The sequence below is a fragment of the Panicum virgatum genome, chromosome 8K (genome assembly GCF_016808335.1).
Source record: "Panicum virgatum strain AP13 chromosome 8K, P.virgatum_v5, whole genome shotgun sequence".
Lineage (NCBI taxonomy): Eukaryota > Viridiplantae > Streptophyta > Magnoliopsida > Poales > Poaceae > Panicum > Panicum virgatum.
Genome location: NC_053143.1, coordinates 23,314,582 through 23,324,919, shown reverse-complemented (window position 1 = coordinate 23,324,919; position 10,338 = coordinate 23,314,582). Strand labels below are relative to the sequence as shown.

Genomic DNA, 10,338 nt, shown 5'->3' with positions numbered 1-10,338 from the left:
CACCCTTGCTGAGCGGCTTTCTGAGGAGCTTGGGGTGTAGCAGTCTGCATTATACAATACCTCTGTGGCAGAGCACTAGAGGGTCTAAAAATTCGTGCGGCATCAGTGCTCAAAACTGGCAGAAAAACGGAGGGGTGTAAATCTCTAGTGTTACCATTGTATACTAGACCAAAAATTCTCCAATTTTAGCAGCAGCTAGTAAACAAGTTTTGGAGAAAAATTTTCCACTGGCACTTCTACAGATAAAGTCATCCCCTAGGTCAACTGAAGTCATCTCTCAGAGTATAGCAAAAAGTGATAGATTTCTATAACACATAACGAATCTACCGCACTCAACCATACTATAAGAGATTGTCATTCAGTTTCAAATAACATGATGCATGTAGGTCCTATCCGTCCTCTCAAAACAAAACAATTGCCAAATAATTTTGGACTTACGGGGTTAGTACCAGTGGCATGGCATAATTTATGTCTCTCCCTATATATATCTAGCCGAATTCCAACCATTCTTAACTTACGAAATCATGGTTAGTGTACCTGTAGAAGATTGACAGATATATATTCATTGAACCTTTCATGCCAGCACTCATGAAAGCATCCCCATATATTGCCATTCACTATAGAAACAACATCCATGCATTCAACACTACATAGACAGTGCTCATACGCTACCAAGGCAACATATTCATTGGGTACTTTTACTCTCAATATAATCAACCATTAATTGGTATATTGGCAGCAAGTCAAGTAAGCTACTGCTTGAGGGCAGCGTTCGGTTCGCATCACCGACAGGAAGGTCAAGCTCAATCAATTGACTAAGGTTCCTTACCTTCTTACCTTAGTGTAGGTGCGTCGTTACAGAATGTAAAGTACCGAAAGAAATGTGCTAAGAGTCAATTATAAATAAACCATAAGTTAGATAGTCACCTACTGATACTCTCATAATTTTCCCTAGGGCTTTACAAACTATGCATAATCCTTAACGAACCAACGCATTTCTCAAACGTGATTTTGCGGCTAAGTTTCAAGAAAATAGGTTTTTAAGATCTGTCACGCTCTTTTGTGTACGCTCTGTAGATCTGATGCCAGCTGTGGCAGAACCGCCCAAATTAATCCGGCTCAAGTGTGATAATCATCACCATAAAGGTAACGGCTTACGCGCACTTCAAACAGAGTAATCTGACAGCCCTGTCAGGTAACCTCCTGATTTAACCACTGTTCTTAGATTGAACAGAGTAACGCGAAACTCACACGAAGGCGAGTCCAGAGAATACAACAGTCCACAAATTCTTACATCACAGAGTCTTAAACTGAATTATTACAAACCAAGTTCAAAATTTAGATAGGTACTTGGAGATTAAACCGAAAGTAGTTCATCAAAGTCTAACTGCAACGAAAAAAATAAATAATAGTTCTACTCGACGATATAGAATATCATGATGAAGCCCGTACATGATATCACTCAGCACTGTCATCATTGGCCGGGGTTGCATCCCACTCCACCGATCAACTAGGGGGTAAGGTACATGGCCATGTTAAACTAGCAACCATGTCATCAACTGTCTGACCTGAAATAAGTAAAGCCACAAGTAAGGCTGAGTATACTAATACCCAGCAAGGCTTACCCGACTAAGGGTATACATAGCCCACTATCTAGACATGCAAGACTTTTGGCTTGAGGGGTTTGTTTTGCCGAAAAGCAACTAAGAGCAGATCCTTAATTTCAGATTTTAGCCTCCAGATTCGAGTTCAATTAACCATTTTAAGTGAGCAACTATCCAATAGAACACATGGTGGAAATAATTATCTTTCATCATCCAACAATATTGATCATCATCATGTTCCACTTTATACTCTATGTGGTAAAAGGGTCAAGCAGTCCCATTGGCCGCGAGAAGCGGACAATACAAATCAAGTTTCTTAACCTTGCAAGGCAAACTTAACAAACACATCACAAGGTTACTCCCAGAGTCACACGTGCAATATTTCCCCTTTCTTTTCGGGTTGTGGATCAGGGTCACCATCCTCATCTACAGAGTACGCAGACTCTGCACCCGCATGTGCGCGCATGAGAACAAATTCAAAGAGGGTGAGAGTAAAGTCCACTCGCCGGTCCAATCAGGTACTTAAGCTTACCGATTACTATATTCCACGGCATGTGGCTAGTACATTCAAAAGCTTAACCACCACTACCACACACTACGGCCTTAACATTGTTCACTAAACAGACGGAGCATGAACAAGTACCATCGCCCCTTCTATGGACCTTATGGTTGCAACATGTAGTAGACATTCAGTTCCTAAAATCTCGCGAGTGACAGGAAATCACTTGACTTCTACCGAATCATTAGCATAGCCATCTAGCGATCGACACGCACTAGGGTTCATATCATAGGCCTCTAGGATCATGCAACTAAGGTTTCAATCAACTCCTATAAACTTAAATACACAAATATAGAAATGATAAGTTGCATAAAGTTGAAAATAGTAGGTTATGCTCTGTGGCTTGCCTTTCTGGGCATTGCTAGCCTTGGGCTCTTCCGAACATTGGTTCGAGTCTTTAGAAACTTCAGTTAGATTGACTTGAGCTTTACGCTGCTCACTCTCGGACTCTGGCACCAGCTCGTACGTACCGTTAGCGAGAGTAGTCGTATATACACGAATGCATTTGCATGAGTTGATGTGATGGTAACAAACGTTATTTATTTCACTATAATGTTGTAGTCCAACACAAACCCATGTTAAGTGGTACAACATCATGTTTTCTTTTTACTGGGAAATTATTTATAGAGTATTATCTAATATGATTTAGTTCATAAAGGAACTAGGGGTGGTGTTTCAAATCTTGCTAACTCATGCAAATGTTACCCCTTTCAAAATTTCACTAGCTTAAAATGCATAAATCAAAAATGAAACACCTCACATCCTCTGGTTATGATATTTTTACATAATACACAAAACTTAAATATTAGTCTATTGTAAAATTTTTAGCCAGTTTCATGGAGCTCAAAAATTACGAAAATTATTTTACACAGCTACTGCTAGAAAAAAGTTGAATCTACAGAGATCAAACCATGCAAGTAATGGTGATGAAACTTTAACCGATGGTTGGTGATCTTATGATTAGTTTACTGTAAAATAGTCAGACTCAGAACAACAGTACACGAGACATGAAAAATACAATAATTTATAGAAGCATACAATAAGATTAATTTCTACAGCTAGTTATACTAAGATACTGAGCTTCATAGTTTGCCAAGGTGATAAGGTACTCAAAGTAAACTACTCGCAAAAAAAATCACATTTTTACATGCAATGGAACTACTTTTCATTATTTAGTACATTTCTTCCAACCATAAATCATTTGGACCCGTTCTACTTAACGCAAAATTTCCAAAATTTCTCTACAGTATCTATGCATCAATATAGAGGTACTATGAAATTTTCAACTCATGGAACATAGTAGAGAAACTGGAATAAATACAAATATTTAACTTAGACTTAAAACAAGAGGTAATTAAATCTAAAGCTAGGAATGTCCACTGACCATCAAACTTTTACACAAGACTAAACTTCAAGAAAACAACTCACTGACCAAAAATGGTAGACATGCAGTGTATAGAAATAGAGATCTAATTAAGAGTCTAATAAATTGATATTTAATCTAGAGCAAACTCCAGTGAGCAAAAGAAAAAGCGCAGGCAACAAAACTTGTAGATCTAGTTACCATGAACTCAGAACAGTTTAGTTTGTATTTTTTCCGATTTTTTTCGGGTTTTTAATCGAATTTACAAGTTTGCTGCTTTTGAAAACAAAAAGGGAAAAGAGTTTGCGAGTAGGCCCCTAGAAACTTGCACAAATCTCCCTAGAAAGATTTCAATCATTGCAATCGGGTCCCTGGCAGTGGGCTGCGGTGGGACAGGGCCGATTCTAATAAGGGGGCTCCCCGGCAGCGAGGGCCCGGTGGGGCAAAAGCGAGAGGGAACCGAGAGCTACATAGGGGTGGCTTCGGTTGGGCTCGGGGTGGCCGGAAAGGGGCTCGCCGGTGTGCGCAGCGGAGGGACGGCGGCTGTGAGCAGCGGCGACGGCCGTCCAGCGGCCCTAGGCGGTGAGGAACGGTTTGGAGAGCTGCATCGCAGCAAGAGGAAGCTCGCTGCGGGGTCGGTTGAGGTCGAGGAAGAGCGAAGGAGGGAGCTCTGCGGTGGCTCAAGCTCGGCGGCGTGAATGGCGGTGGTGGTGCTAACACTACAAAAAATAACCCTATACATGACGGTTTGCTTTTGTCACAGTCAAGCAAAAATGCGTCACCATTAACTCATGATGACGATGCAGTAAAACGTCATGTATCCCACGTCATACATTTGTTGGCCGAAAAAAGACCGTCATCGATTGATTTTTTGGATCGTCATGGATAACCTGGTCGGCAACAATAGGAAAAGGCAATGGTGACGAAATAAACAGTCATGTTTTTTTTGCCATGTCATTTGGTGATGTGTATTTGACATGGCAGCTATCTTGCCATGTCATCAGTCCTGTCTGTGGGCCATTTTTCATCAATTAGGCCCATGTTTTGTGTAGTTTTTTCATTTAAAGTTAGGCCCATTGTGGTCCATAATATATCAGCAAATAATAAATTTCAGATTGCACCAAATTCAAATTTAAATGGACACCAAATTCAAATTTAAATTCACAGCACATTCAAATTTAAATTCACAGAATTTTCAGGCTATCATGTATCAGCATAGATAATCACAGATTCATATAAATATGCCATCACAGATTTATATAAATATGTCATCATATATAAATAGGTAGAGGTCCCCCACATCCATCCATCAGATTCATACGAGTTCACAGAACATAGAGATAACACAGCCAAGTTTACACATCCATCAAACCTTACAAAAGTTCACAGAACTAGCATCCATCAGTTCACAGCCATCCATCAGTTCACAGAACACACCACAGCCATCCAAGTTTACACACCCACAACCATGCATCAGTTCACAGAACACACCACAACCATCCATCAGTTCACCAGCCAGCCACCTGCTCATAGCCAAAATGCATCCATGACCAAAAAAGCACCCAGCAGCATCAGCTACAATGCAATATAGAGTTTCAGTACATTGTTGTTCTATGTTGGGTATGGAAAGGTTTACAATGTGCAAGCCTTAGAAACACACACCTTCAGAGACGTTGGCAGCCTGTGTTTGTCCACTTTCATTGACATTATTCATTGTGGCGCCATTTGGAGTATGTCCATCCAGGTTCAGCTCTGTGTGCTCATCTCCAGTAATGCAGCCCTTTTGCTCACCAGCATCAGCTACAATGCAATATAGAGTCAGCAATAGTACATTAAAATGATGTCTCTACAATTTGAGTTAATTCTGTAGCCAGTTAACCTTGCTCTGAAGGCTGATTGTAATTTTCAGCTTGATTATTCACTGCATTAACATCAGCTGGGTGATTCTTCTTGGACCTTGTTTAAGCATCGTATATACCTCTGCATCATATAAACAAAGAGATAATTAGGGAAACACACAACATATTTAAGCATCCAGTTGAATTAGCAACCAGTGCACATCCAGTTAACCACCAGACAGAAAAAGTCTCAATCTGTACAAGGAACCTCTGCCACTAGCTTTACAGTTCATAATCTATACAGGCAATCCATCATATATACCAATCAGGCAAAAGTCTCCAGCCTACTCAGCAGAAAAAAAATCCATGCAAATTATTCAGCCTGTGCGTGCAAATCACAACTTGTTCTAATCAGCAAGCAGTTGAGTGCAAATAGAAAACATGTCAACCTATCGTAGGCTTTTATCAGAGTACATTTCCTTGCAGCACTAAAGAGCACTGAACACCAAATCTCTATGGATTTCCTTAACTTATTCGTCCTTAGCTTGCTGAGATACTTAACAAACCAAACAACTAACTGGACTACCCGCTTCAGCTCAGAAATTAGCATGTACAGGAACTTGTTTTTCCAAATCAGAGATTACCACCCCACCAAATCTAAACCCCCTATGGCAATGAGAGATTCTGAAGCAAGAAATAGGGGAGCAACTTCACCTTGAAACTTGTTTTTCCATCCGTGGCCTCTTCACTGGCTTTCTGCCCCTCTTCTTTGGCGACATCATGGCTGCGGGACGGCGGAGCGGCACTGAGGGTGGCTGCGGGATGGTAGCTGCGGACGGGATGGCGGAGCGGCGGTCGAGGATTTGGGGCGGCGGTCGAGGATTTGTGGCGGCGGAGCGGCGGCGTCTCTGTAGGGTTTGGGGCGGCTGGGGGATTTGGGGGCGGCGTTCAGCGCGGCCTGATTATATATGGCGCTGCATATTACCAAAATATCCTCATCGTTTCCTTTGCGGGATGCAGTGCTGTGCGCAGACGGATGGGGCAAAGTCATAAATTCCTTTGCCAAATCGTGGGGGTGGGAAGGCTCGCTCGCAGGGAAAAATTTTGGTGCGCGCCTATAATATTCAGAATCCCGCAGAAATCGTGGAGGGAGTAGGCCGCTCCCAGCGAAAATTTCAGGGTGCCTTTTCTTTCCTTCAAATGTCTTATATATATATTTTTTAGCTATCAAGTTATTAAAATAGTACCGGGTAATAACCAAAACTTGTGTTACTGTGTCCTTACTTGTTAATAAAATAGTACCGGGTAATAACTAATTGTTTTTTTGCACAATTTAGCTTCCTATTTCTACATCTCTCTCTGACAGGTGGGACCATCTGCCCAGCGCTCGCCCCTGCCACACATCAGCATGCCACGTTTGATTCTTGCCACACATCAGCATGTTTCTACATCTCTCTCTGACAGGTGGGACCATCTGCCCAGCGCCACTTTGGATTCTTGCCGCACATCAGCATGACTACGAAAGTGCCAAAATTATCGGTGACGTTCTACTATGACGATAATTTAATCAACCGTCATGTATCTATCGCCTTGGATTTGAACCGTCATTGATGATTACATTATGTGATGAATTGTTAGAACATCACGATTAAAACATCATGTATAAGGATATTTGTTGTAGTGTAAGCCTGGCTCGGCTTTGGGGGAGGGCGAGAGTGGATCGGGAAGAGAATGAGCACTGCAGCTTCGAGAAAAAGGGACCCCGGGCAAGCAAAGCCGAGGGCGCGAGAGGAGGGGTGGCTCGGCGCAATGTCGGTTGTCGCCAGTGGCATGCGGCAGGTGGCGGCTGCCACGTGGCTCCCATGCGGTTGCATCAAGGGTTGAGGGAGCGCTCTGCCGGCTGCTGGTTGGGACTTGCCCGTGGCACGACGTGCCTGGGCAGAGGCGGCGCAGGCATCACTGGCCAGGTGGCCGGCGGGCTCTGTTGCCTAGCGGAAACAGGAGAAGGCGGCGCAGGCATCTCTGGCCAGGTGGCATTGAACTTCGAAACATTTTGAATACAAAAGTTATTCAAAATTTAAAATCCTACAACTTTCGTTTCAAGCACGAATTCATTTGAAGCTTAGTTTGAAAGATAAAATTTGAAACTTGATGCATTTGAATTTGGTTCTATATGATTCAGAATTCAAATTTTTCTTCCATTTTTGTGTGGCAACTCGAAAAACTTTAAACACGAAAGTTGTTCATCATTTGAAAACCTGTAACTTTGGTTGTGGGCAAAAGTTCATTTGAGCTACGATTTAAAAATTATTTTCAACACATATTTATTAGTTTCTTAATTAAATCGTCATTTCACGTGATCTCATGTAATTTGAATTTGATTATTCTTGCAAATTTGTAAAGCGCCACGTATGATGTGCCCTGGGTCATTTCATATTAGGTTGATTATCAAGTTTTACAGATGTATCCTATATTTGCACAGATGCACACATACATTTCTTCATTTGTTTTAATTTTTCTTAGTTCATCATGAATAATACCTTGTTTAATTTCTCTTGTTTAATCTTTAAACACCTGGTGTGTCACAGTATAGAACCAATGTTGGCATATACACCCATGAACATTGGCAGATAATCAGACGTTGCAATCATAGAATACAGTCGTGAGAAACGTAGAAGGTAATGCTGACAAATCATAGAAGGCAGTGGTGACAATCATAGAAACCTACCACATACGTAGTCACTGCGAAGGCGTCCAGGGACACAGGGGTTGCTGTCGGGGAGGGGGGGCCGAGGGCCGCCGCCAGATCTGGAGGTCGCTGTCGGGGAGGGGGGGGCTGAGGGCCGCCGCCACCGCCAGATCTGGAGCCTCTGCTCCAGGGGCCATCATGCTCCGCAGGGGGTCGAGGGCATCAGAGAGCATAGAAGGCAACGATATGGGTCATACAGGTCTGTATATATCGAACATTGACATATACATGCATGAACATTGGCATATAATCAGACATTTTGATCATAGAATACATTTGTGACAAACGTAGGAGGTAGTGCTGACAAATCATAGAAGGCAGTGGTGACAATCATAGAAACCTCCTGCATACGTAGCCTCTGCGATGGCATCTAGGGACCCAAGGGTCGCCGCTCCATGGACCATGGTAGCCATCGAGGAGGGGGGGTGGCGAGCGCCGCTGCCGCCGCCAGATCTGGCGCCTCTGCTCCAGGGCCCATCACGCACCGCAGGGGGTCGAGGGCGTCGGGGAGGGCGGCCGAGGGCCACCACCACGCAATGGCCAGAACTGCTGCCGCCGCCAAATCTGGCACCTCCGCTCCATGGGCCATCACGCGGTGCAGGGGGTCGAGGGCGTCGTTCACCGTTCAGGGGCGGCGGGCCATTGCAAAGACTTCGCGAGAACGGTCAGGGGCGCGATTCACCAAGCTAGGGCAAACAAAGCCGTTCGGCCCTACCAGATTAAGAATGCGAAGGCCATGCACCGTCGACCGGGGGGTTCCGCGTGCCGTTGCCAGGTGGGAGCTGGACAGCCACACGCAGCTGGGGAGGGGGACCGCTGTATGCCGCAGGTGGCCGCGGGATCTGGGACCGCCGCACGTAGCTGGGAGAGGAGGGCACCGCCACGCCGCCTGGGAGGGGGACTGCCGCATGCTGCCGGGGGATGGTGAGTGCCGTCGGGGAGGGGGATGCCGCTGCCACCGCCAGCCCACCTGGGCCCTGATGCACACGCGGCGTGGATGGGTGGGGGTGGCTGCTGGGAGAGGGAAGGGGGTGGGTATATTGGATGCGGGGTGGAGGGGGGAGCTGGTCTGGTTGGCCGGGGCTTCCATTTGTTATTGGAAGCCCTAGGCTCCTAATATATATACACACACTGGCTGCCAATGCCCCTTGTATGCCGTTTAACTTCACAGTTAATTTACTAGTTACTTGAATAATCCCTCGTATATGAATTACTAGAATCCATGTCTACCACATCCCTCGTATATGAATTACTAGAATCCATGTCTACCACCTGTGTAAGTCCTAACAAACCAGATTTACAATATCTTAGTTAGTGATTTACTAGAGTCCATGCCCCCTTTATGCCATTTAATTGTTACCGTTATTTTTTGTAGGGATTTACTACAATATATACCCTCATATGTATACATGTCCACCACGGGCCGGTCCATGGTGCAGCCCGTGGCCCGGCACGGCAAAGCCCGGCCCAAGCCCGGCACGGCATGCAGGCCGCCATGCCCATGCCGGCCCGGCACGAGGCCCGTGCCGTGCTTGGGTGCTGAGGACGGCCCACGGTGCAGGCACGGGCACGGCCCGGGAAATGGCCTCGGCCTGGCAAAGGCCCGGCAACGAGGAGGGGGTATACCCTCCCCGGTCGCCCATCGCCCCCATCTCCTCCCCCGCCAAGCCGGCCGCCATCCCATCGTCGCCTTCGCCTCGCCTCACGTACCCCGGCCGGAGACGGACGCCGGCGAGCCGCCATCGACGCCGTCGCTGATCCTCTCCCTCTCTCGCTCTATCCTGCTCTTCCCTCTCTCCATCTCTCACTTTCTCTCCATAACCCTAAGTCCCTAACCCTCGATCTCCTCAAGTTTTGTGCCAAGCTCCGCTCCAGTGTGCCCCTCATCGGTGGATCTGGTGCTCCGGCTGCGCAGGTGAGCCATCCGCCCGTCCCTACGCCTGCCTCTCTAATCCTAACCCTAATTTCCTAACCCTAACCTCTCCGATCTTTTTCTTGTATTGCGGGTCGCCGGCTATGGTCTTTCTTCCATAGATCCGGTGCCGCGTGGCCGTGAGGGAGCTGGATACGCCGGCTGAGGAGGCGGCAATGTCCTCAGACGTGGAACATGATTCCACGGACGAAGGATACTATGAAGCCGCCGAGGCCGAGGAGCGGGAGTTTGAAGAGCAGAACGAGGCAGCTGATGCCCGGTGCTTCGTCCTCGGTGGCAACGCAGCTGCTGC

The 10,338-nt window shown here is 45.8% G+C and overlaps 1 long non-coding RNA gene across 1 annotated transcript; it reads right to left on the bottom strand.

Annotated features, from left to right (window-relative positions):
- Nucleotides 1-4,780: 4,780 nt before the first annotated feature.
- Nucleotides 4,781-6,285, bottom strand: LOC120644238. The gene is made up of 4 exons (XR_005663534.1): nucleotides 6,079-6,285; nucleotides 5,406-5,506; nucleotides 5,189-5,326; nucleotides 4,781-5,101 (listed from the first exon to the last, which is right to left on the bottom strand). It is a non-coding gene; the product is annotated as an uncharacterized LOC120644238 (long non-coding RNA).
- Between the last annotated feature and the right edge of the window lie 4,053 nt (nucleotides 6,286-10,338).